Source organism: Eurosta solidaginis, chromosome 3 (genome assembly GCF_040869045.1).
Source record: "Eurosta solidaginis isolate ZX-2024a chromosome 3, ASM4086904v1, whole genome shotgun sequence".
Classification (NCBI taxonomy): Eukaryota; Metazoa; Arthropoda; class Insecta; order Diptera; family Tephritidae; genus Eurosta; species Eurosta solidaginis.
Window position 1 is genome coordinate 253349607 of NC_090321.1, and position 27203 is coordinate 253376809.

A 27203-nucleotide genomic window follows, 5' to 3' on the forward strand; every position below is an offset into this window, starting at 1 on the left:
CTCTATGGCATTAGGGCTCCACCTGAAAGGCACTGCATGAGTCAGGAATTCGGTACGATTGATTTTACATGCAGATGCTTTGAGTACATTCCAGCTCCAGTTTCATTTTTTTCGAGCCACCTGTGTAGATCGTTATGCCCCTACCACTGTTTAGGCCTTCCTCCCTTGAGGAATATCGTATGTTCTGCACCCGGAAGTCAAAACCCGCCGTAATATGGTCAGTGTCGGACGTTCGGCACTTTTCATTCCGTTAATTGTCAAGTCTTGTTATCTAATATCTTTTGTTGATTTCCCACATGTTTCACTACCAATCCCTGCACGAACATTATAGAGGCATCAAATGAAAAATTTTGTTTAACACTTCCTGAGGTGCGCTGCTCACTGCACCTGACATAACCAGGCATGCTAGCCTTTGCACCTTCACAAGCCTATGTTGATTGATCTTTCTGTCTAGCGCCTTCCACACGAAAAGAGCTCCCATACGTAAGTATTGAAAGCTACTAAATTACAGATGATTTTATTTTAAATCCAAAAGAAATTTCTTTCGAATCGATTTAGATCATTTGGCCCCAGTTGGAGTATGCTGTCAGAGCTTTCCTTGATCTCACCTTAACGTTCCTTTTCCAGCTTAATTTGAAGTTGAGTATCATATGAAGACATTTGGCTTCAGACGAAAGATTTAACTTTGAGCCGTTCGGCCTCGGTAAGTTAAAGGAGGCTGTTTTTTTAGTAGGAGCAACAACAACTAACCATGGTAGCCCATAAGCTCGCCAGTCCCTGTCCGGAGTTTGCCTGTGATCAGAATCAATAAGTTGTCGGCATATGCAACTACCCTTGTTCCTTTCCTTTCATTAACTACCAGTATCAAAAGAAAAGGCGATAGCACGCCGTCCTGAGCTGGGCCTCTGGTAGCCATTTTACAAACTGAGCCAGCACCTAAAGTTGAGTTGACGACACTACTCCTGAGCATAGAATCGATCCATGCAACTATAGGGTCTTGGGTTTCATGTCGTATAGCTAAATAATAATCGATAGTACCTCAGTGGTAATTTCTTATGACTACGGCACTATATTATGCATACGTTTCTCAGCATTGTAAAACTTTACTATTTAGTTCATTGCTGATAATTATGCGGCTTATTTGCATTTATACGATTTTTTTATACCTTTCATGAACATGAAATGGTATATTAACTTTGGTCCGATGTTTGTAACGTTGAGAAATATAGAAGACAGACTCACCATTAAGTATACCGAGTTGATCAGGGCGACGAACTGAGTTGATATAGCCATGTCCTTCTGTCCGTCCGTCTGTCTGTTTGAACGCAAACTAGTCCCTCAAATTTTGAGATATCTCAATGAAATTTGACACAAGGATGTATTTTTGTATTATATTAGAAATTTGTCGGATACGGTAGGATCGGATCACTATAACATATATCTCCCATACAACCGATCGTTCAGATAAGACGATTTTGGTCATTCCTGCCGCAATTTAGAAAGTATAAACGTGAAACTCGGTGATATATATTTTAATATATCATAGAAGATTTTCTGGAAAAATCACTTTGATCGGAGCTATATCTAGTATATATCTCATACAACCGATCGTTCAGATAGAGATTTTTGGCAACTTCTCCCTTAATTTCCGATATAAAGACGTTAAACTTGGTGATATTTATTCTAATATATCAAAGAATATTTCATGAAAAAATCATTTCGATCGGAGCTATATATAATATATATCCCATACAACCGATCGTTCAGATAGAAAGATTTTTGGCCATTTCTCCCTTAGCTTCCAATATAAAAACGTGAAACTTGGTGAAATATATTCTAATATATCATAGAAAATTTCCTGTAAAAATCATTTCGTTCGGAGCTATATATAATATATATCCCATACAACCGATCGTTAAGATGAGGGGGTTTTTTGCCATTTTTTATTTTATATTTATCTTAAAAATCGTTTAGGTATCTAAATCTGTTCACTATATAATTCTTATCTTATACATCCTATTATTTGGAGATTACGAACGGGATAAGATTATTGTTCAGCCCCATTCATGAAAGGTATGAAGTCTTCGGCACAGCCGAAGACAGTCCCGTCCTTACTTGTTTTTTTTTTTTTTTTTCTTCACGCGTCATTTGAAAGTTCATTACAGCTGAACTTTGTGCAAGTGCGAATATTTAACGACCAAACAATCAACGTTATACAAATGCGATAAGAATACCAACGCCAGTACAAAAACAAAGATATGAATCGTATTCGACGGAAGCAAAGCTATAAATGAATATTTCACAAAATTGAAAGTGATTACAATGTTCATATTATTATTATGCGCATACATTGTTGAAGCTTGTTTTACTTAAGCTGGAGACATTGGTGCTTTATCGGTAACCGTATCGGTAACCTTTTAACAGCTGATTCGACCAACCTTATGAGAATCAATGCAATCTATTATTGGTGCCGCTAAGGTCGTAACCGTATCGTAGCCAACCAATTGGGTTTTGGTTTACCGTCGTAACGATAAACAGCTGATTACGTTAGGAATACGGATACAGCGATACGACATACGGCACCAATGACTCCAGCTTTACTTACATATGTAGTGAACGAGCAGTACATTACAGTTTCAGATGATAAGCAAAATTTATGTTCTTCCTTAAACTGATATTGGCTATTGAAAATGATATAGCAGCACTAATAAAAATAACCTCCGTTTTGGGTGTTATCTACTTTGAGAAAATTAATATAGTATGAAGTTTGTGAACTAAGATACATACATTTTAGCTGTCTTTCTTATTACGTGCATACACATCGACACTTACAACTTTGTATGGAATGCACTTAGCACAACTTTATCCACACTTACGAAATAAGTGTTTATAATATCAGCACTTTCAAGTTCCATTATGCACTTTTTATCGACTTTTTTTAAGTTTTACCATCCCTAATTAAAAAACGAAAGGAGCGTTCCATTGAGTTATCGAGCTCTGGCTCACGATCAAATCTCATTGGAACGATCTGGATCAACTTTATGAGAACCGGCAGCATTAATATAAAACATTTGTTTTGTTGAAAATAAAAAGAAGAAACGTACACAAAAATTGAAGATACATTTAAATAGTTTCGCACGTAAACAAACTATTTATTTTCCTTACATTTTCTTCAAGTTGTTTATTCTTTCCGTGTTTTGCTTTTAAATATGGCGATATCTTGTATGTATATACATATGTACACATATGTATTTCAGTGCTATCATGGCTCAACTATATGGTTGGCTCATCTCATCAGCTGATTTTCTTCATTTCACTGGAGTAGGGATTGTCAGAAGGAGCTGGCAAACTCAAAATGAAAATAACACATTTACAACATTTTCTTACTACACACAAAAGCTGCCAAGTTTTATGTTTCCATTTCATTCGTCTAACACCCAGCGGCGGATTTACATAAGGGCCCCCACAGAACAGTGGCGGTTAAAACTGCGTGAGGTCCGCGACTGAAATTTAGAAGGGGCCCTGCCGGGCTCAGGCAAGCGGGGGAGAAATACTAATAAATTATAATAAATAAACCCTAACTCTTAACCCTTAAACCTGTAACAGGCATGGGAGAAATCTGAAATAATATGAAATTATAAATAAATATAAAAGATGGAGAAATATAATATTTCTCTCTCACTCTTTCGTGGTTTAACAAAGTATTTCTTTATAATTGTATATATTTCTCCTCCGCCTGTTCGTGATTTAACAAAGTATAATTTAGAGAGTGCCAGGCCACAGGAGGCCCCCTGCAGACGGTGGGTTTCGAACCTATAGCACTATCATGTAGCCCCCTAATAATCTGCCACTGCCAGTATAAAATCATAAATCAAGGTCCTTTTTTCCATCCTATGAATCGTAGTTAAATTAAATATGTCATACATAATTAAATATTTCAAAAACTTAATTATTCAATTTCCATAATTAATTTCATTAATTCTCTTATACTTTTAAATATTATGAGATCTTATTTAATTTGAATCTATCAATTCACCTATCACTTATCAAATAATGTTTAATGAAAAAGATAAATTTTAAATGTTTTTAATATGAACTTCACAACCTTTGAAGTCAGAGCAGCAGCGAAGAGCCGTAGGGTAATTTTACGCGAAGAATAGAATTGTAATTAACTGTTAATGCACTCGCAGTACCACAACTTTCAAAAAATATCTCATCCAAACCGAGCGGTGATTTCTTTAAATTGCTGTAAGTGAGCGTCCAATCGTTGCGCAGTGTACCCGGCACATTGTTTACATTTTTTAAGCTAAGACTGATCTCTCGCGCCGCCCGCCGCAGCGCCCCCGAATCAGCGTCCGACTTTGGTTTTTGCGAGTCGCAACGTGGATTATACAGTATTAAGCGTCAGTTATGCACCGACGTGTGGACAAAAAAGGTGGACAAACGAATGGCATTTGGCTTTTTTAATTTCTCGCAAATGGAGGCGCCAACTTCACACACGATTTTTTTTGTTTTGAAATAACTTTTTAACAAAGGGTGGACAAACGAAAATTTTTCCTGGACAAACGGTGGAAAAACGAATGAGATATGGTTTATTTAATTACTCGCATGTAGGTGACACCTTCACAGAGCTACGTGTGTCGTACGTACGGACGTTTGTCGTACGAAACACGTTTGAATTTAGAATATTAGAATTTATACCGTTAGTCGATAATTTTATCAGCGCTTTGAATGAGAGAATAGCGACATACAAGATGGTTGAATCAAGATTGGCTTTTTATCGAAATTCCATAAATTGACTCCATGTGAATTAGCAGAGAGTTCTAAAAAGTTACTTAATATTTACAAGAATGATCTTGACTCTAGTTTAGAAATGGAATTTCTTTTATTCAAAAATTTTGTTTTGAATTGCTTGAATTCGAACAAGCGATGTACTCCTTGATATTTGAAAAGGGAGTCTGAGAAACTTTCCCGAATACTGAAATGGTTTTAAGAATTTATTTAACTTTATTGATAAGTCACTGTACTGGAGAGAGGTCTTTTTCCAAATTAAATCCAGTCAATGATTCCTTGAGAGTATCGATGACTCAAAAAAGGTTGAATCATTTAACTATTATAAGCATGGAGCGTGACATTGTACGTGATATTAATATGGACGATATAATAAAATGTTTCGCTGAAAAAAGGCACGGAAACGCTTCCTATGATTACAGTTAATAAATAATATTGTCACGGATATTAGCATCACTAAGCTATACCATCACTAAGGCCATGCTAAGCAGTATTTACGTCAATAATCAAATCAAGTACACACATATATAAGGCAGCCCAGAGAGATGTCACACACAGATGCATTTACTTATACGCCTATGTGTGTGCGAGAGACTGTAAACTACAAACTCACATACATCTGAGAGACGCTGAAAAGTAGAAAATTGTAAACAAGTAGAAACTATATGAGAACTATAAACACTCGAAATAGTTGGTAAGTTCTGGAAATAGAAGAGCCTAGATGTATGCAGCGTAAACTATAAAAGCGGCACAAGCGAGTAAAAAGAATTCAGTTTGAGTTGAGCTATCAATCAGTTTGATTAAGCACGCGATCTGGCGGCCAATAGTAGAGTTTCATTTGAGTTATCAATCAGTTTGGTTATTAAGCCAGCGAGTAGCAAAGTATAAGTGTTATTGTGAAGTATTTTAATAAAGGCGATTTTTTTCCATTATTCAATAATGGAGTTATTTATTCAACAGTTTAGTGATTCGAACTTAGCAGAGGATTGCAAATAAGAAGATTTGCAGAAAATTCGTTACAATATAATAAACCTAACTACTTACACGTCTTTTTTATTTATTTCTCTTTTAAATCCCTTACAAGGGGGCCTCCACATCATTGGTGCCCAGGGGCCCCACTAAACTTAAATTCGCCGCTGCTAACACCAACACGCTGACTTTGACAATCTGAACAAAGGTATATTGTTGCTGTAGAGGTGAGCCAACCATAAAGTTGAGCCATGAGTGCTACCAACTCAAAAGTGGTTAGCTGTCAAAAAATCTACTACAGAAAACGAAACGAACAGAACTGCTATACGGATCAGCAATTGAACCAGATAAATATCAGGATCACAACGTTGTTGTTGCATTTGCACGTTAAATTTCTATCCGTATCTGGTTCACTCGTCATAGGAACTATATTTCTATTGATTTGAGATTTACGTGGCAGTGCGGCTAAATATTTTATTCGGCTATGCGCAATTGTCGCTGAAAATTTTTTTGTTCGTCGTAAATGTAGATGTATATACATGTAAAAAAAAGACACGGCTAGTATACGTGTATCGCTGGCCTAGACGGACACTGCACCCATCAGTACTATGAACATAAGCAATTTTGTTTCCTTTCAGCGAGTGGGGTTGAAGCATTTGCTTACCAATCTGTTAGTTTCAAATGCAGAAATAGATATAAATTTTTAACAAAGTACACAGAATGACCAAATGTGTTGACCACTCCCTCTTAACACATGCCATAGAAACAACAACACAAGCTGACAGTTTACCCTTTCCTCTTTCGTATATACCTCAGCTGTGTATAATGCCGGTGTTTTTAAATCCCTCTAAATTTGTATACAATTTCCGGCACGCGAACCTCAAATTGAATGAATAACAAACGTGAATTGGCATGTAAGCAATGAAAAACAAAAAATCATTAAGAAAAATAGCAAACGTTTTTTTGGGCACAAAAATGCGATTAATCCCTAAAGAGATTGGTCTCCGATTGATCTCTTTTGTCTACATTTGAGTATAATTGATCCCCTATAGTCGCTTTCGGGTACAGTTGGGATTAGTCAGTTTGATATCTATGTAGCCCACTTTAAGAAATATTAAAAAAAAAACAGTAACGAAGTAAAATAAAAAAGATTACAGGTAATTGAATCGAATTATTTACGAAATATGCGGAGCCCTACAAAGACTTAACGACTACGCCGGAGTTAGGGTTAAATTTTCGGAGAATATTTTTTATTCCATTTAGAAAAGCGGGCGGAACAACTTACATCAAATAGATTTTGTGGCTTGGTAAACCCTTCGATTGTGTTTCTGTTATGAAAAATGCATCTGGCCCTATTAGAGTCCTTATAGAACCGAAAAGGGACTAGTCTTCTTATGTTCCCATATGGGTACAAAGAGGATTGGTCCTATCGCTCCCTTTCGGGTATAAATGGGTACAATTAGTCTCTTCATAGGACATGCTCAAACTAATTTTGGCCGATCCCGTGATTTCTAAGGAACAATGTTATCTGTGATTGTGACCTCTCAGTCACAGCGGCTTTTAGCCGTGACTGCGACTGAAAAAAAAACAAATACCACGCCAACAGGAATCAGTTTTGGTGATTCTATATGACGGCATGACACTGCTAATACGCACCCAAAAATATCGAGGGAGGTGTCTAAAGACGCGTATTGACCTCGACAACAATAATCCGAAGGCGGAAAATAAAAATGTTTGGTTTGTGAAGAGATATTTGCGAAATAAATTGAAAATTTTCATGTGATTGTTGTAATTTTGAAGACTCGTCCAAAAATATCGGGGGAGCGGAAATTGGAAATTTTATTTCTTTTCGGAGATATCTGCAAACAAAATTGAAATTTTTCATGTGGTTGTTGTAATTTTAGCGGCCACCGTGGGTGTGATGGTAGCGTGCTCCGCCTATCACACCGTATGCCCTGGCTTCACACCCCGGGCAAAGCATCAAAATTTTAGAAATAAGGTTTTTCAATTAGAAGAAAATTTTTCTAAGCGGGGTCGCCCCTCGGCAGTGTTTGGCAAGCGCTCCGGATGTATTTCTGCCATGAAAAGCTCTCAGTGAAAACTCATCTGCCTTGCAGTTGCCGTTCGGAGTCGGCATAAAACATGTAGGTCCCGTCCGGCCAATTTGTACGGAAAATCAAGAGGAACACGACGCAAATTGGAAGAGAAGCTCGGCCTTAGATCTCTTCGGAGGTTATCGCGCCTTACATTTATTTTATTTTTTTGTTGTAATTTTGGTGATTTTGTTTTACCCACAAGAAAAACTGTGGGTAAAAGTGTTTTGCGCGGATACAGATTTGGTCTCCAAACCGGTGTTGGACCCACCCAGGGTAATTTTTTATAAGCGCGGCCGTAGGCCGCCAATGCAGAAAGGTGTTCTGCGCAAAAATACTATCGATCCCACCCCCGGTTTCGGAGCGCTCCGGGGCCATTTTGCCGTTTTTTGGAAATATCTTTTGACAGAAATAAAATTTCCACTTTCGGATTCGTGGTCCTGGGATCAAAACGCGTCTTTTGACACCTCTCCCGATATTTTTGGACGAGTTTTAGTTGTACCCTAAAGTAAAGAATTACCAGTTTTGGTCTCCAAACCGGTTTCGGAGCACTCCGGGGTCATTTTCCGGTTTTTCGTTAATATTTTTTGAACGAGCTAAAATTTTTATTTTCCGCCTTCGGATTATTGTTGTCAGTGGTCATGCTGGCTGGTGCATGGTCAGGTCAATACGCGTCTTTTAACACCTCTCTCGATATTTTTGGACGCGTATTAGCAGTGTCATGCTGTCGTATAGAATCACCTCAGTTTTATATTTTTCCCTGCGGATTGTTTTGCGAATAATAAACTATGCGTATTTTTTTGGGACATCTACTGTTATTCAGTCGCAGCTTAAGTAACTTGCTCATTGTATTGGTTCATAGCATAGAAGCGATTTGTTCCTGTGATGAGAGCTATGTTTGAGTATGTGATTGGTAACGGGAAATAAATGCTGTCACAGGCAATCATCGATTATTCCTTGTAAGCTGTCTGTGAACTGTGATATTTCAGTAGCTGTGACAAAATTACAGGTACACGGATATTTGCCAACTCTAACTCAAACAAAAGGGAACAGTTCAACTCATACAAAGAGATCAAAACTGGAATTGGTCGCATAATCCTTTGTGACTCATCCCGGATTCATCCTAGACTAATCGCATTTTTTGCAGGGTTATTCAACAAAATAAAAACAATTAAAATCGTTCACATATGTAGGTATGTTAGTAAGTATATGCTACCCTGTTGTTCCAGTGGTGGCGAGATACCCAATTCAACAAGCATTCTCATGGAATTACTTCCATGCTTATTATCAAGCCTATTCGCGGCCGCTGTGGTGTGATGGTAGCGTGCTCTACCTACCACACAGAAGATCCTGGGTACACGCCCCAGGCAAAGCAGCATCAAAATTTTAGAAAAAAGTTTTTTCAATTAGAAGAAAATTGTTCTAATGGGGTCGCCCCTCGGCAGTATTTGGCAAGCACTCAGAGTGTACTTCTGCCAAGAAAAGATGTCAGTGAAAACTGATCTGCCTTGCAGATGCCGTTCGATGTCGGCATAAAAGAGGTAGGTCCCGTCCCGCCAATTTATAAGAAAAATTAAAAAGAGCGCGACGCAAATTGGAATAGAAGCTCGGCCTAAACCCTCTTCGGAGGTTATCGCGCCTTTCATTCTTATTTTATTCGGTGGATATTTCGGGAGGGGGGGGGGGGGGGGGGGGGTGGGAGTTCGCCTACTACAATGGGTATACGAACTCTCAAGCCCAGTAGCTGACCTGCAGAGCTACATACATACATATTAGAATTATTTAAGTTTCAAAAGGAGTATTGGATTACCATAATTTTTTATACCCAGTATGCTTGCACACAATGGTATTATAACTTTAATTGGAAAACGGTAGTACATAAAAAAATAAAAAAAATAAATGTAAGACGCGATAACCTCCGAAGAGATCTAAGGCCGAGCTTCTCTTCCAATTTGCGTCGTGCTCCTCTTGATTTTTCCCTACAAATTGGCCGGGCGGGACCTACATGTTTTATGCCGACTCCGAACGGCATCTGCAAGGCAGATGAGTTTTCACTGAGAGCTTTTCATGGCAGAAATACAATCGGAGCGCTTGCCAGACACTGCCGAGGGGCGACCCCGCTTAGAAAAATTTTCTTCTAATTGAAAAATCTTATTTCTAAAATTTTGATGTTGCTTTGCCCGGGAGTTGAACCCAGGGCATACGGTGTGATAGGCGGAGCACGCTACCATCACACCACGGTGGCCGCCGGTAGTACATAATTGCCCAAAATAATCGATATAGATATATACTTCCTTTTATCAAAATTATCAGCATCGCAAACAGATTTTGATGAAGCCACGTCCGTCCGTCCGTTCGTTGATACGATAACTTCAGTGATAATTGAGATATCTTTACAAAACCTGGTACACCGACTTATCTGAACCCAGAATAGAACGCTATTTGATAATGCGGAATCGAACGGCAACCGCGCCTACTTTTCCGATATCGCAAACTGCGAAATAGGAAAAAATGCAATAGTTTATTACAAAAGACCGATAAACTGAAGAATCTTTATAAGTGGATTGACCTTATTACGAGAAATAGAAATCTGGTAAAATTTTTGAAAATGGGCGTGGCACTGCCAGTATTTAGAAGAAAAAAATTTGAAAATATTTTAAGCCGCAAGATATATTGTGGAGTTGTCCTTGTCATAAGATATATGCTTTATGAAAAATAAACAAAATCGGTTGGCGAACACAGCCATTTAAAAAATATCGATATCCAAATAACAGAAAAGGGATAAAATGCGATAATTTATTTCCAAATACAGATAGTGTTGAAACTTCATGCGTGTGTTGAATTTATGCAAATAAAAATTTGAGAAGAAAATACCTTGCAAAAAACCAAATTGCATTGGCACATATGGGGGAGGCGGTCAGTTTTTCGCGTTTTCTGAACATTGCAATTTTTTTAATTGGTGAAGAATGAAAAAAAAAGCGATAATTCCTTCGATACTCGCCCGACCATCTCGGGAACGATTTAATAACACCAAATTGAACCTTCGAAAAGTATCGATAAAGATCGAAAAGTTATTGATATGTTTTCAAAAAGTTATTGATTTGACGTCGTCTTGCTACGGACTTTTTAGGTAAAAGTAGTAGAGAGTTTATCGAAAAGTTATCGATACCCAAAATTAGCAGAAGAGGAACGCACTCTTCCTAAGAAAACGCGAGTCACTCTAGCTCAACTTCGATCTGGATACTATAACAGGTTAAACTCTTACCTATCCAGAATCAACCCCGACATACAAATCATATGTCCTGCTTGTAATGTGTCCCCACATGACACCAACCATCTCTTTAACTGTATTGTGGAACCAACGCCTCTAACACCCCTCTCATTATGGTTCACCACTGTGGAAACAGCAAGTTTCCTTGGACTCCCTTTAGAGGATATTGATGACAATTTATGATTGGTCGCACCTATTGGATGGAGCGAAGCACCGCTACAAGAACAACAACAAAAGATCGATTTTTTATCGAAGTGTAACCAATTTGCGATCGATGTGTTGTCGATATGCTATTGACGAGCACTGTCACTGGTTTGTAATGAAACATATACCGATAAAACTTCTATTTAAAATAGATGGCACATCTATAAGCCGCCGACAACAAGACGAGAGGAAACCAACTTACTGACTTATAATAAGCCGACGAACCTGTTTCAAAAAGCCCGAAATTATTTGCTACCGGAAGTTGCCACTGTTGTGGTATAACTTCAACCCTAGGAGAATCTTTTCTTTTCCCATTGTATAGCTTGGGAGTTGGACGAAATTGAGTATGGAAACAAAATTTTGTAGATGGAGATCTCATAGCACATTTTTTTTAACCAGCCTTCTCCGTAGACTTTTGAAAATTGAAAAATGAGTTTAAAAAATTTTTTCGAAGGGGAATGTTTTTCTGTTTCATCCAGAATACCGGAATTGGATGAAAAACGAACTACCTCAGAATGACTAAATAATGATAACTAGCAACTGATGATGACACGTCGCGAGTGTCGAAACAATTGTTTTGCCAAATAAAGCAAACATATATATATATAAACGACTACAAGGTGTTTCAATTTTGATTCTTTATTAACTCAGAATGCACACTTGTGCATCGGTAGTAATTTGGGTTTAATTTGACAAAAGCATAAGCAAGTGTTGAACGAACAGAACTAAACCGAATCTAACATTTTTTAGTTATTCTGAATAGCAGCAACAACCGTTGTCGGCTTAGAAGGGCCGTGTTGCCATTTTTTTGATAAAGTAAACCACAAATTACATACCACACATCAAATAAGTAACTCAACCAAGAAATCATTGGAGCAAAAATGGTTTTTTTTTTTTTTTTTGATCATCACTGTACTTACACAACTTACTGCTACGTAAACTGTCGAAGAAGCGCAGGCCCTGCCTTATTACACATATAGTTGACGCGTTACCAGCCTAGCGAGGCGCAACATTGAACATGAATGAAAAAATAAGCAAACAAATTAATTCTAAAACGTAGCAAGAATAGTGGCAGGCAAACAAATTGAGGAAATGCAACTTGACTGGAAATAAACCCGAGCAATATATGTATGTACTACATGGCTTAACAATAGACTTGATGTGGTTCGACAAGCAAAAGCTATAAGAAAATAGATACAATGATAAATTATATTGGACAACAGACAATTACAACGTCAAGACACACAAATGGTGGCACGAGCGCGAGTAAACACTTTTGTAGCGCATTAACTGTAGTGATGGGTTGTGGCGCAAATTTTGTTGCGTTGTTACCATAAAACCAGCAGTGCCATACTCTTTAACAAGCAGGGGCACCTTAACATCAAACTACTTGTGAAAAAAAATACCTAGACCACAATTTAAAAACCATTCAGTTAAATTATTTGACTTTGTTCGAAATTTTTCAAAAACATTTAACCGAACATTCTATGTAGATTCAGTAATACTTCCGTAATTGGAAACTTCGAACCCACAGTAACCCTAAAATGTTATCTGCTGAGCTGTGAACTAATGTTGTTTATTTTCGGTGTGCTTTTGAATTAGTGTATCAGCGCTGTTGGCGCCAACCGCAGTAGCACCGCAATGGCAGAGAGGTTAAATAGAATAAGAGACGTCAGTTCAATGTTTATTTGTAATGCACCGGATTGCTGGGTATTAGAAAATTGCCTTCTACACATTTTTAACAAGTTTATATTAATATATATTGTGACTGTTCGAAAGAGTATGAATTGCTTAATTAATACGATCCTTTAAAGCAATCAAAAACACCTCATGAAAATGTGTAGAAGCAATTTAAAATTACTCCCCAAATGAGACATTACAAATAAATTTCGCAAAAAGTATGAAATGACGTCTCTTATTCTATCTAACCTCTCTGGCAATGGCTCAAGTTAGCGGCGTGACACAGCTCTATTTGTTGGTGGCGACGCAACGCGCGTCATCTGCGAAAACTCGGCCGTTATGGTTCGTTAAATAAAGTGGTTGCACGTTGAGCTGTCGAAGCTACCACTGCTGCAGCCAAAAATGTGACAATAGCTTGCACGATTCCAATAAGAAAAATTAGGTGGTTGGTATTAAGCGCACAACGATGGATGAATCATACCAGAAAAGTTATTATGCGTTATACAAATATAATATAGTATGGTATGCGTCTATTATGGTAGGTAAAATAATCCATGAAAATACTAAGTGTAAGTGAAAATACCAATTTGTTGATTCGTTCTTTCGCTTGGTTGGTTAGAATATTTATAAACGAGCCGGACCCGTACGCATCTTGCGCAACCAATATAAAAGTATCTTATCAAATATCAACATAAATCAGTCGTTCTATCTATCAATTAAAAACAGCTTGCGCTGCCATCTGGCGTACGGTAGCAACTGCCGGCAATGCAGTGCAAATATTCACAATAGTGCCATAGCACAAATATATTTCTTTGTGGGCCCGCAATCGTTTATTTTTAACAAACTATTTTAATAAAATATAGCTAAACAAAAGCACTACGACCAAAATTGTCTAAAGCTCGCTAATTGCCCGAATCTCCATCTCTACAACAAAAACTGTATTTATAGATTTGGATTCCAAATAAGAGCGAAAAAGGGACACGTACATAAAAACAGCAATTAGAAATAATATATATGATTGCTAGTGTATGATGATTGGGGCACAAAGACAGGGACACGAATTACAAACGCAACAAATGGCGTTCGTAGAAAGAAAAGCAAATGGTACAAATGTAAATATAATTTAAATCACGGCATGCAAATTAGGCACGCACTATATCAGCTGAACTTTGTTTCTAAGGTTGCTTAATTTGGTATTTTAATAAATAATAGTTTAAAAAAACTAAAAAAACACGCTTTTATAGCTAACCGATATAAAGAATAGAAAATAGTTTTCAATTAAAAAGAGTTTATATAACAGTAGTAGAAGGTCAAACAATCATTTATAGTTAATCACCTCAAAATAAAATTACAATAAAATTTAAGTTATTAACATAATAATTTAATTCACAGTAAAAAGCGTGGGGCGCTTGATATTGAATGTTACAATCATTCTATTGGCAACTATCTGAGAGGAAAGACATGAAATGTAGACAAATGCACCCCACACTTTTTACTCTGAATTAAATTATTCTGTTAATAACTTAAATTGTATTATAAGTTTATTTTGAGGTGATTAACTATAAATGATTGTTTGACCTTCTACTACTGTTATATGAACTCTTTTTAATTGAAAATTATTTTCTATTTTTTAGTTCGGTTAGCTATAAAAGTGTATATTTTTTTTTTTTTTAACTATTATTTATTGAGTTTTAGGACTAACAAAAGTAATGATTGGTTTTCATTTAGTTAGGATCAAAGGCGTTTCATTACAAGTCACATTACTGAAATTTTTGTTATTTTTTTCACAACCAGTTTCGTTCTTTCGTTTATTCACATGCTGTGGCAATATTATAAGAAAAATTTTACTAATACTAAGTTTAAGTGGATTTTCGGGTTAAAAAATAAATAAAAAGTAAAAAATTTTCAATTGGTTTTAAATTATGGAGATGCGGGGCATCGATCCCCGTACCTCTCACATGCTAAGCGAGCGCTCTACCATCTGAGCTACATCCCCAGTTGTTACAAACGGCGCAAATAGTGTGTTTTTTCATATCTGCACGAAGTGAACTGCATTATCGACATTTATACATATACACATCCATACATATGTATGTAGTTACGTACTATTTGGAATAAATCAAAATATCTAAGAATAAAAAAGTGGAAGAGTTTTGATTTTTAATTAAATGCTTATAAATGTAGATTTTATTACATACTAGCTTATGCCCGTGGGTTTTACTCCACGTTTCTATAAAAATATGCAGGCTACTCGTAATTGGCCATGGTTGAAACATGAGTTGGTAAGATTGACTTCTGTTACAGCTAATGACTTTTGTTGTATGATACCTTCATATTTGTAACAGGACTCCCCTCGCGTAGGTTACGTTGACAATTGGGTTGCAGAAGCTCTAAAGGTTTGTATTGCACTTATTAATCCCTTGAATCCCAGCTAATGACTGTCCTTAAGCTTCATTCATAGGGATAGCAAATTTGAGGCATTTAAAATTGAAAACGCAACTCTTTCGGTATCAATGGAATCCTTGGTTTTCAACTTTTCTGTTTTCGAAATTTTCCGATAAAATGAATTGCTTCAATGACATTCGTAAAAGTTTTGTGATGAAAAGCCTTGTCCCACTACATAAGCGCGGATAATCCAAATACCGAACAATATACATACATATATATATAATAAATATTATGAGAGTTACGAAACTCAACCGGATATGCACAGCTTGGGATTCTTCCACGACTGTGTTAATAGAGTGATAAGTTGTCTCGGTGCTAGTGATATTAACCGAAGCCTTTTATAGCTTGTAAATATAGATTCAATATTTAGGTGATGACATAATTTCGCAAAAACGTTTTATATATAGAGAGAGAAGATGTAGATAGACTGAAGTTAACAAAAAATTTTAACGGCGGCAGATTACTAAACGTACAAAACAAATAACAGCCAAACTCAACTCTGCAGTCAAACTTTAGCTGTTAAAATAACCTAAGTTTGTACGGCAGCCATAGTTCTGAAAAACCCCATTTGTAGGGAAGGTGCCACACCCCCTTTTCCCCAATTCCACATTTTACTAGATGTGTTAGGACTTAACGTCATATAGCTCCTTACCAATTTTCATTATCCTACCATTACTACGTCCAGAGATATGCAGTATGATATATTCCATTTGTATGGGAGGTGCCACGCCCCCTTGTCCTTCACCGCACATTTTCTTGGTGGTGTTAAGGATTGACCTCATATAACTCCTTATTGAATTTCAATGTTCTAGCATGAATACCTTCAGAGTTATGCAGTTAACGTTAACGTTGTTAACGCTATGTTCTTAGCTACCAGGTCGTATTGAAAACTAAGTCGAAGTTACTTTTCGCTCTTCAAAAATTTATTTAATATTTTTAAAATCAATTTATATAAATTGAGAGTAGCTACAACCCTGAATTTAAGGATATATGTATACCCATATTAAATTTAGTATAATATAATCTCATCACAAATAATTAATAGTTTGAAAAAACTAAAAAAAAACACGCTTTTATAGCAAACCGAACTAAAAAATAGAAAATAATTTTCAATTAAAAAGAGTTCATATAACAGTAGTAGAAGGTCAAACAATCGTTTATAGTTAATCACCTCAAAATAAAATTATAATAAAATTTAAGTTATTAACAGAATAATTTAATTCAGAGTAAAAAGCGTGGGGTGCATTTGACTACATTTCATATCTTTCCTCTCAGATTATTGCCAATAGAATGATTGTAACATTCAATATCAAGCACCCCACGCTTTTTACTCTGCATTAAATTATTCTGTTAATAACTTAAATTTTATTATAATTTTATTTTGAAGTGATTAACTATAAACGATTGTTTGACCTTCTACTACTGGTATATAAACTCTTTTTAATTAAAAATTATTTTCTATTTCTTAGTTCGGTTTGCTATAAAAGCGTGTTTTTTTAGTTTTTTTAAACTATTATTTATTTTTAGTTTTTTAGTTCAAGTAATTTTAAAAGTTTTAGTCGAGAGTGACGAAACCTCGAAACGCCAGCGGTCCATGGATGAATCCAACCCCACGGCACAGAAAAGGGCCAAGACGCAGGGAGGCTGGACGCGGTCTTTCGCCGAAATTGCCAAGGTTCGGCAGATCATTGGCATTATAGACGAGAGCAGCGTAGATGGCAGGATCCCGAAACAACAGTGGAAGTGGATCGAGGCCGCGCTCGCTACGGTGGCCGTTAAGGCTAAAAAGGCAACCCTGGTCCACCGCCATCTTACACCGATGCAGGGTGGTTCCAGGGCAATGTCAAGCTAATTGCCTGTGACGACGCCAGGTCGGTCCACCTCTATAGGGCCGCCGTCACGCTGATAGAGGTGGTATATCCGAACGCGCGCCTCTAGGTAGTGGAGGCGCGTGATATCCCCTCACGACCAAGGGCTAGAGCCTGGGTTCCAGTGACGCCAACGGACCCAACTGACATCCTGGAGCTGCTCCAGGAGAACAACCCGCCACAGGTTTGGAAGTCAACCTAGATAAAACCGAGCTTGTTCTCTTCACGAGGAGGTACAAAGTACCAAATCTTACACCGCCAAGAATTGGGGGTACGTTCTTAGCGTTTAGCGATCAAGTCAAGTATTTCAGAGTCATTCTGGATAGGAAGCTATTATGGAGTGACCATATAGTGGACCAATCCAAGAAGTCAACAGCAGAGCTATTCACCTGCAAGAGGACAATTGGCACCTCCTGGGGATTCTCTCCTAAGGTGACCTACTGTATTTACACCTACTGTATTTACACAGCCATTGTGCGCCCGATTTTTCTTTATGGTGCCTTCGTCTGGTGGCCTGCACTAGCTAAAAGTACCTATCTTAAAATGCTTCAAAAGGTGCAACGGAGTTCGGAGCTCTGCATTATCGGGGCTCTCGGCTCCACTCCAGATTCTGTTACATACATATATGGATACATAGATACATAGATATATACAGGCCAAGCTAATAAAAGCGTGTTAAAAAGGGCTCCAGTATGCTCTTTCGTAGATGTGCCATGCATCCACTTCGATCATTGATAAATGAATGCGTTTTTCGCATTATGTGCAAGGTTTCAAATCTATGGCCATTTGGGGTGGTCACAAGTTCAATTGATCTTATGTCCATTAACCTTATGTGACCCCACCATCACATTATTGCATTGTCATCGAGCCTTGATACGTGTGAAAAGTTTCAATCAAACGTATGGCTATTCAAAGTGGTAATAAGGCCAATTGACCTTATGGCCGTTGACCTTATGTCACCACACCATCACATTAATGCATTAACTAACCCTAAACAAGCGAACATGGTCTTAATTACATTAAAGTACATCCAGACCTTACCAAATGGATCGGCTGCAGGAGGAGTGGGAGCTCCATGTGGGCACAAAATCGGTGGACAGAGGCAACCCGCAAGACGGGGTATTAGCACCTCTATTATGGACGTTGGTTATCGACCAACGGCTGCGGCGGTTTGATGAGGGACCCGTCAAACTTTCGGTTTACGCAGATGACGTTGTGATTGTTATAAATAGAAGGCGCACTCCAACAATTAGTTCTTTGATGGATCGGCCTCTTCGGGATAAAAATAACTTGGCACCTGATGTTGGGTTGAGCGCCAACGCGGGGAAAACAGATATGGTCTTTTTACTAAGATATATAATGACCCGAATTGGGATAGGACTGAGGTACTTAGTAGGGGCTACCCTGTAGAAGAAAACTTGTACAAAATGTCTAGGAATCATTCTAGACAGTAAGTTGTCGTGGAAGCTCAACGTGGAGGTGAAAAAGGTCTCGAGGGCATCATGTGTATGTAAAATAATGCAGGAGTGTGTGTGGGTCTATCGCCACGGCCTATACTATGAAGTCCTTGTTTCGTAGACGACCATACCAAAAATAACCTACCTAGCTCCATATGCTTGTCGAATTGTGTACCTTACCACTGCTAGAACCACAGAATGTACACATTCTGCAAACAAAGTACATTTTCAAAAAGTTAACTTATAGAAAACCAAAAATTTACGCCGGAAATCCATCAAATTAATCAAATTAATACAAACAAAGCAAAATTGTTTGCGTGAATATTAAATAATAAATTCATTTCTAGCACCACATGCAACAAAATGGATAAAGAGCTAAAGTTTATGTAATTATGATAAGCCAAATTGAATAATTTCAAAAATAATAAGTAAGGAAGGCTAAGTTCGGGTGTAACCGAACATTACATACTCAGCTGAGAGCTTTGGAGACAAAATAAGAGAAAATCACCATGTAGGAAAATGAACCTAGGGTAACTCTGGAATGTGTTTGTATCACATTGGTATCAAATGAAAGGTAATAAAGAGTATTTTAAAAGAGAGTCGACCATAGTTCAACAGGTGGACGCCTTTTCGAGAAATCGCCATAAAGGGGGACCAGGGGTGACTCTATAATGTGTTTGTACGATATGGGTATCAAATGAAAGGTGTTAATGAGTATTTTAAAAGGGAGTGGGCCTTAGTTCTATAGGTGGACGCATTTTCGAGATATCGCCATAAAGGTGGACCAGGGGTGACTCTATAATATGTTTGTATGATATGGGTATCAAATTAAAGGTATTAATAAGGGTTTTAAAAGGGAGTAAACCTTAGTTGTATATGTGAAGGCGTTTTCGAGATATCGGACCAGGGTGACCCAGAACATCATCTGTCGGGTACCGCTAGTTTATTTATATATGTAATACCACGAACAGTATTCCTGTGATGATTCCAAGGGCTTTGGATTTCACCCTGCAGAACTTTTTCATTTTCTTCTACATAATATGGTAGATGTCACACCCATTTTACAAAGTTTTTTCTATAGTTATATTTTGCGTCAAAAACCCAATCCAATCACCATTTTTCATCCCTTTTTTCGTATTTGGTACGTAATTATGGCATTTTTTTTTTCATTTTTCGAACTTTTTGATATCGAAAAAGTGGGCGTGGTCATAATCGGATTTCGCCCATTTTTAATACCAAAATAAAGTGAGTTTAGATAAGTACGTGAACTAAGTTTAGTAAAGATATATCGATTTTTGGTCAAGTTATCGTGTTCTCAACCGGTGGCTTCAACCGATTTCGCCCATTTTCACAGAAAACAGTTATGGTCATAGAAGCTATGCCCTTAACAAATTTCACAAGGATTGGTAAATTTTTGTTCGACTTCGAAAAGTATTCTAGACAAATTAAATGAAAAAGGGCGGAGTCACGCCCATTTTGAAATTTTCTTTTATTTTTGTATTTTGTTGCACCATATCATTACTGGAGTTGAATGTTCACATACTGTAAAGATATTCAAGTTTTTGTTAAAATTTGAATTTTAAAATTATTTTTTTTTTTAAGTGAGCGTGTTCATTATCCGATTTTGCATTCATATTAAGCATACATATAGTAATAGGAGTAACGTTCCTGTCAAATTTCATCATATCTTCAACGACTGCCAAATTACAGCTTGCAAAACTTTTAAATTACCTTCTTTTAAAAGTGGGTGGTGTCACGCCCTTTGTCCAACATTTCACTAATTTTCTATTCTGCGTCATAAAGTCAGCCCACCTACCAAGCTTCATCGCTTTATCCGTCCTTGGTAATGAATTATCGCAGTTTTTCAACTTGGACAACATGAAGGTCCGATGTGATACCACATACACCCAAAATAACGGTGACTTAGTTCTAGCTACTTAGAGAATCGTTGAGTAGCAACGATAAAGCTCCGAATGATACCGATCTCAACATTGGATAAATCCTCGGGAGATCCAAGTGTGTCGCGACCGAAGTACTTTCGCCTAGTTCTGGCAAAAGCTGGGCAATCAAGCATAAAGTGATTTGGTGATTCCACCTCATCGTCCTCCATACAGCTGCAGCAGGATGGAGTTTCCAGTATATTGAGACGTACCGCATGGATACCCATCGGACAGTGCCCTGTCAAAACCCCAATGACCAATGATAGGTGAGCCTTAGTGAACCCAATTATTTCAGCAGACCTTCTGCCATCCACTTTCGGCCAGAAAGATCTTGCTACCCTGCAAGACGTGGTGTCCACCCAACGTTTTCTGAGCTGACTCGAGGCCCAGCTATGGAGGAGCAATCGCAAGCAAGGTCAGGCACTCCCAGGCCACCCTCGATCGCACTGTGGTTGAGCTCAAGGCCTTGATAGCCGCTTGGCTATCAGAGTAGATGTTGAATTCCCTAGCCGTAGTTGCACTGGATAGCATTCCATCCACCGCATACTTAATCGCAGCAACTTCTGCTTGGAATACACTGCAGTGATCAGCCAACTTAAACTTGCGGCTTACATTTAGCTCTTAACAAAAGGCCCCCCGCCAACCTTTCCGTCCAACTTCGACCCATCCGTGAACAAGTTACCCGGTCCCATGCCCCAGATAATTCCTCTTCCCCACTCCTCCCTCGGGGGGCCGACTGGGGTGAAGGGTGCATAGGGAGCGGTCATCGGCATACAATAGTCCGTCCTGTCCGGGATAAAGTCGAAATTAGTAAGTAGGCTAGAGTGTCCGAAGTCAGAAAGCCCATAACCCATATCACGAAGCCTGACCAACGACCGGGCCGCGGCTGCCTTTCCCGCAATATCTACTGGATGTATGTTCAGCATGACATTCAGTGCCAAGGTAGGTGTTGTTCTCAGAGCGCCACTGATACCAATCAGCGCCGTCCGTTGCACTGACACTAACATTTTGGAGGCGCTCGCCGTGTCCAGTGCTTTCCACCAGACCAGCACCCCATATAGCAGAATCGGTTTGACCACCATCTCATAAAGCCAGTGTACTACTCCTGGCGAGAGCCCCATCTCTTTCCGATAGCCCCTATGCAGCAGTACAAGGCAACGGCGGCCTTCCTGGCCCGATCTTCCACATTGGGTCTCCAGGACAGTTTCTTGTCCAAAACAATCCCCAAATATTTAACCCCAACGGAACCCCCCAATGGAGGGAGTTCTGAAATCGGGCATCTTATATCTCCTTGTAAAAAGAACCAATTCCGTTTTTCCCGGGTTGACCGCCAATCCACATGATTCAGCCCACCTAGCCACAGTATCCAAGTAGCCCTGCAGAACATCGCGCAGGGTGCCCAGAATTTTGCCTCTGACTAGGATAGCGAGGTCATCTGCATAAGAAACCACCCGACAACCGGTGGTATCCAGCTCCAGAAGCTCGTTGACTACCACAACCCAGAGCAGAGGAGATAGGACACCCCCCTGTGGCGTGCCCCTGCACACCATCCTCTTAATTATGGCCCTTCCCCACTCCGCTGCGACAATTCTGCCGCATAGAAGTTTGTTAATAAATTCAACCAGAGCCGCCTCGCCTCCTAAACCCACCAGAGCTCTTTCGATTGCCCCCAGTAAGACATTGTTAAAAGCCCCCTCGATGTCTAGAAAGGCACCCAGAGCATACTCTTTGTGTTCTAGGGACCCTTCTATTTCATTCATTCATTTCATTCATGTGAAGCTGACAGTAACCCCGAGGTATCCTTTCCCGTAGGTACAGGTCAATCAACCGCTCAAACGTCTTAAGAACGTACATACCAAATTTCATCAAGACACCTCAAAATTTACTCAAGTTATCGTGTTTACGGACGGACATGGCTAAATAAATTTCTTTTTTCGCCCAGATCATTTTGATATATAGAAGTCTATATCTATCTCGATTAGTATATGCCGTTACAGGGTACCGTTATGCGAACAAAATTAATATACTCTGTGAGCTCTGCTCAGCTGAGTATAAAAAAGGCCATTTACAAAAACAAACAAATACGCCATACAAACAACCGCAACAGAAGCCAAAGAAAACAAGTCGTGAAAATAAACAGCTGGACAAGGTGAAAATCTGCATGAAAAGAACGAAAAGTGTAGCGTACACTCAAAAGCGGGAGACCGTTGCAATTTCAAGGGAACCGACGAAAAGTAAAAAAAACACAGAAGACGAAAATCTACGCCTTCAGACATTCCAAATTCATATGACGACGCCGCTGATATTAAGAGCTTAAAATTTGTCTTACTAAAGTACTGAGAGTAAAAATTATACAAGCAGTGAACTTGTCATTTGTGATCTTTTTTTGGCTACATTGATCACTCTTTCAGACTTTTTTATACTAAGTTGTATTAGAATTTTTCTGCGCAAAACGGCATTCTAGAATCACGCACCATTAAATAAATTTTTTTTTTTTTTGTATTGTATTGGAAAAACGACCAATTTTTCTTGAAGGCATGCCACTCGTTTTGAAAAGCATTCGTAGAAGTCTGGCGGCTAGCATGTTGTAGTCTGATCTTTATATTTTTATGTACTTTTTTTTACCTCTCCGTTCTTAAAACGGAATACTTGTTCTTGAGATAATACCATTCGTTCGTTATATAAGCAACATCAGTACGAACACCAGTTTTTCTTTCACTGAATTTTTTTATTCAAGGATCGCCGGACTACTATGACAGGAGTTGCCCGGTGAACGCCGTTCTTACAGACAAATACCCGGAACTCGCAGTTAAGGAAAGCAACCTGCCAGAGAGACACGCGACACTCTTACTCAACTTCGATCTGGACACTATAATGGCTTATTTTTTTTTGTTGATTTTCCGACAGGGTGGATAAATGATGTATATTGGAACGATTTTCCGTCATCCTTTGTCAAATTTGGTTTCGATACAAACCGGTTTCGGCGTTGTTCTCCGACGAAAATCGAAACTGATGATGGCACTACACCGAAACCGGTTTGTCTCGAAACCAAATTTGACAAGAGATGACGGAGAATCGTTCCAATATACATCACACTGTATTGGGTTAAACTCTTACCTATCCAGAATCAACCCCGACATACCCAATTTATGTCTTGCTTGTAACGTGTCCTCACATGACACTAACCGGCTTTTCAATTGCAATGTGCAACCAACACCTCTCACACTCTTATCTCTATGGTCCAACCCTGTTGGAACTGTAAGTTTCCATGGACTCTTTTTAGAGGATATTGTTGATGATTAGTGAGTGGTCGAACCTATTGTATTGGATGGGGCGAAGCACTGCTACAACCACAACTAATATTACCTAAGTGGAACAATTTCTCAATCTGAGATACATCCTTAATGAACATTTTATCAAGAATTTTTTTTTATTACCCTTACTTCAACTACAAACGTGAAACTTCACAGATAGTTTAACATACCGTGGCAAAGGAACAAAAGGAAAAAAATCCGTCAGGTGGCGCACGGATTGCAATATTTAGATGAGTATTTCGAAATTTGAAACCGGCTATTATGTAACTTTTCGATGAGCTAGAAACTTGAAATTCCAAACTTAATTCAGAGGTCGATGACAGTATTAAACACACTACATTAAGAAAAATCGTAGGGAACGAGGGGAATCTCGCGATAAGTTTTTAAGAGACTTCCCATTGAGCTAAAAACTTCATACGTAGTTGAGAAAAGCGGAGACAATACATAAGCGGGGAGAAAAATTCCGAAACGTGAACAAAGCTTAGAGCCCATGAAGATTCAATACTTAGCATTCAAAATTCGACTTTATGTGCCAGTAATAGAGATACTTAGAGATATTTAGAAAATACACACAGAACAGGGGGAAACTTCAAATCGAGTTTTAAATGAATTCTAGTTTGTGCGGTACTAGGAATTATGGAAGTAAACCAATTTTCGATTTGTTGCGCTGGGACTGAAATATCTACATTATTTTAATTGATGGTCTATTTTCCATGAATTATGAATTTTATTAAGGCAGCGTAATTCTGTCCAGTTTTGAGTTATTGAATTGATTCCGGGCCGACATCTGTAATTCGTAATCGAAAGTTTCTCCTCGTCAATACTTCCACTCAATTCATAACAATTATTGTACTCATTCTGAATTAATAAAGGTAAGGTTTTCACCTTGTAATAAATATGGCACTCCTCTTTTCCACCTAGAACTAAAAAGTAGAAAATAAAAAGAAAAGAAAAACATTTTTAAGCACTTCCTTTATATAAATGTGCAAATATCAGCGAAAAAGGCGTCCTTATATATTTTTACAGAACTTTGAAATCGAAATTTTAAAAATATTTGACGTCTGAAATGGTTCTTGAATTGAGAACGAAAAATCTTACGAAACAACAACGTACTTAACCGACTTTTGTCCGCTCATGTTCTTGTTTCGTTCGATTTAGAACGATTTTTTCTGAGTGTACGATTTTTTCGCGGTATATTAAAGGAAATCATAGAGCCATGAATTTTTTAACGCTATTGGCGGTCCATTATTTTGATAATATTGAGCAATAAAATCTCTTCGACGAAACCCACAGAAGTCACACACAGATCTTAGACAACAAAATACTACCTGTTCAAGGGAGGAAGGTGACAGATTGACAGACACTCAATCATGTGTATGGCCGTGGGGTGACAATGACAAAATGCAAGCGTGGAAAGGCGCATGCCGACACAGCATGGGCGCCCAGATTGCCCGCCTTATAGCAAAGGAATAATACCAAACAAAGAATTTAAGTAATGTAAAACAAGAAAGCTGAAAAAGAAAACAAACAGAAAATATAACTGAAAACAAAAGTAAAGTAAAACAACACCGCATTGTGCTAATAGTTTACTGACAGATGGAAAAAATATAGATGACAGCAGTGCGCATATCACAAACAAAGATACCTTGATTTGTTGGGCAGTTGACGAGAATGAATTCTCTTCCCAACAATAACGCAAAGGGCACTTTCTAAGTGCTAAACGCAGCAAGTGGCACCTTCACAAAAATATTCACATTAATTAACTCGAGAAATTGCGGAAATTGAATAACGCTTCTGAACTCAAACGATTCACTTAAAAATAAAAAGGAAATAGGAATGCACAGAGAGTGAGAGTAATAGAATTGTATTTCAATAGATAGTGCTAATTGAGTAGGTACTTCGAGCAGCTAATTGATAGAACATTAAATGTAGGTCGCATAGTCATTGAACATCAAAGAAACTAAAAAATCTGCATTCATATAAAAATTACATTGATTTAGCAGGACCCCATTCAAAGAAGAGGGAGAATGTTATAAGCTTTTGACACATTACACATATTAGGGCTAATTTAAAATAGGGTGACAGATTTGAAGGGGCAAAAAAGGAAAGTTGGGCCAAAAAGCATGAGAGGGAGAAGCTTGAGATGCTGGTTGATAGGAATACAGTCTGAAAAACCACGTCCATTCCGACAGCATCATTAATAGTTTTACACCAATATATAAGTACGAGCCTGACCCGTGCGCATCTTGCGCAACCAATATAAAAGTATCTTATCAAATCAATTAAAACTTACAGCTTGCGCTGCCATCTGGCGTATGGTAGCAACTGCCGGTAATGTAGTGCAAATATTCACAATAGTGCCATAGCACAAATATATTTCTTTGTATGCTCACATTCGTTTATTTTTAACAAATTATTTTAATAAAATATAGTTAAACAAAAGCACTACGACCAAAATTGTCCAAAGCTCGCTAATAGCCCGAATCTCCATCTTTACAACCAAAACTTTATTTACAGATTTGGATTCCAAATAAGAGCGAAAAAGGGACCCGGACATAAGAACAGCAATTAGAAATAATATATATGATGATGATAACAAATCTTAAGCTTTGGACAAACACCTGTAAAAACCAAAACGGTGACCTGGTAACCTATGTCCAGAGGGTGCCTGGATTATGGAGGGCACAAGTCTCTGAGCTCCTTAATGAACAAACGTCCAAAAAAAGATGATGAACCCGAGCCCGCAGTCGATGATAATGGAATTTATGTTCCTTCCCCGACTTTGATGAAGTCAGAACAGCAATAACCATATTTAAAAAAAGCCGCGGTTCCTCCTTCAACTAAGAAGCGACTGACGTACCTTTTTCGACGGTCATAGCCGCTTAAACGCTTAAGAGCCCAATAAGTAAGTAAGTAAGTAGGCCAAGCAGTTTAAGGCCATTTAATGAATGAATGAATGAAAACATCTAACGAAGAATCATTTCACAAATCATGGAGTCTCTATAAGCCAGTTCTGTTCTGTTGGCGTATTTATTTGCCGGTTAGCTAAATATCTTCCTTGCTAAGAGTATAAAATTGCTAAGTTTCACAGCTTTCGAATCTTTTAAAATACTACCGTAGGTGCCAATGGGAGTTGAGTACGAAAAATATGTGAGCAGTCTTTTGTCT

The 27203-nt window shown here is 38.1% G+C and overlaps 1 protein-coding gene and 1 non-coding gene across 7 annotated transcripts in view; both read right to left on the reverse strand.

Moving 5' to 3' along the window:
• The window catches only part of RalGPS (Ral GEF with PH domain and SH3 binding motif), a 97140-nt gene that overhangs the window by 18880 nt on the left and 51057 nt on the right, over nucleotides 1-27203 (reverse strand). The window contains exon 1 of one of the 6 annotated variants that reach the window (XM_067775943.1): nucleotides 2602-2792. The exons of the other annotated variants lie outside the window; for them this stretch is intronic. The gene's annotated coding sequence lies outside the window, so the exon portion shown is untranslated. Of the gene's footprint in view, nucleotides 1-2601; nucleotides 2793-27203 lie in introns of those variants that run through there. 6 annotated transcript variants of the gene reach the window in all.
• On the reverse strand, nucleotides 14932-15004 carry TRNAA-AGC (transfer RNA alanine (anticodon AGC)). The gene has a single exon. It is a non-coding gene; the product is annotated as a tRNA-Ala (tRNA).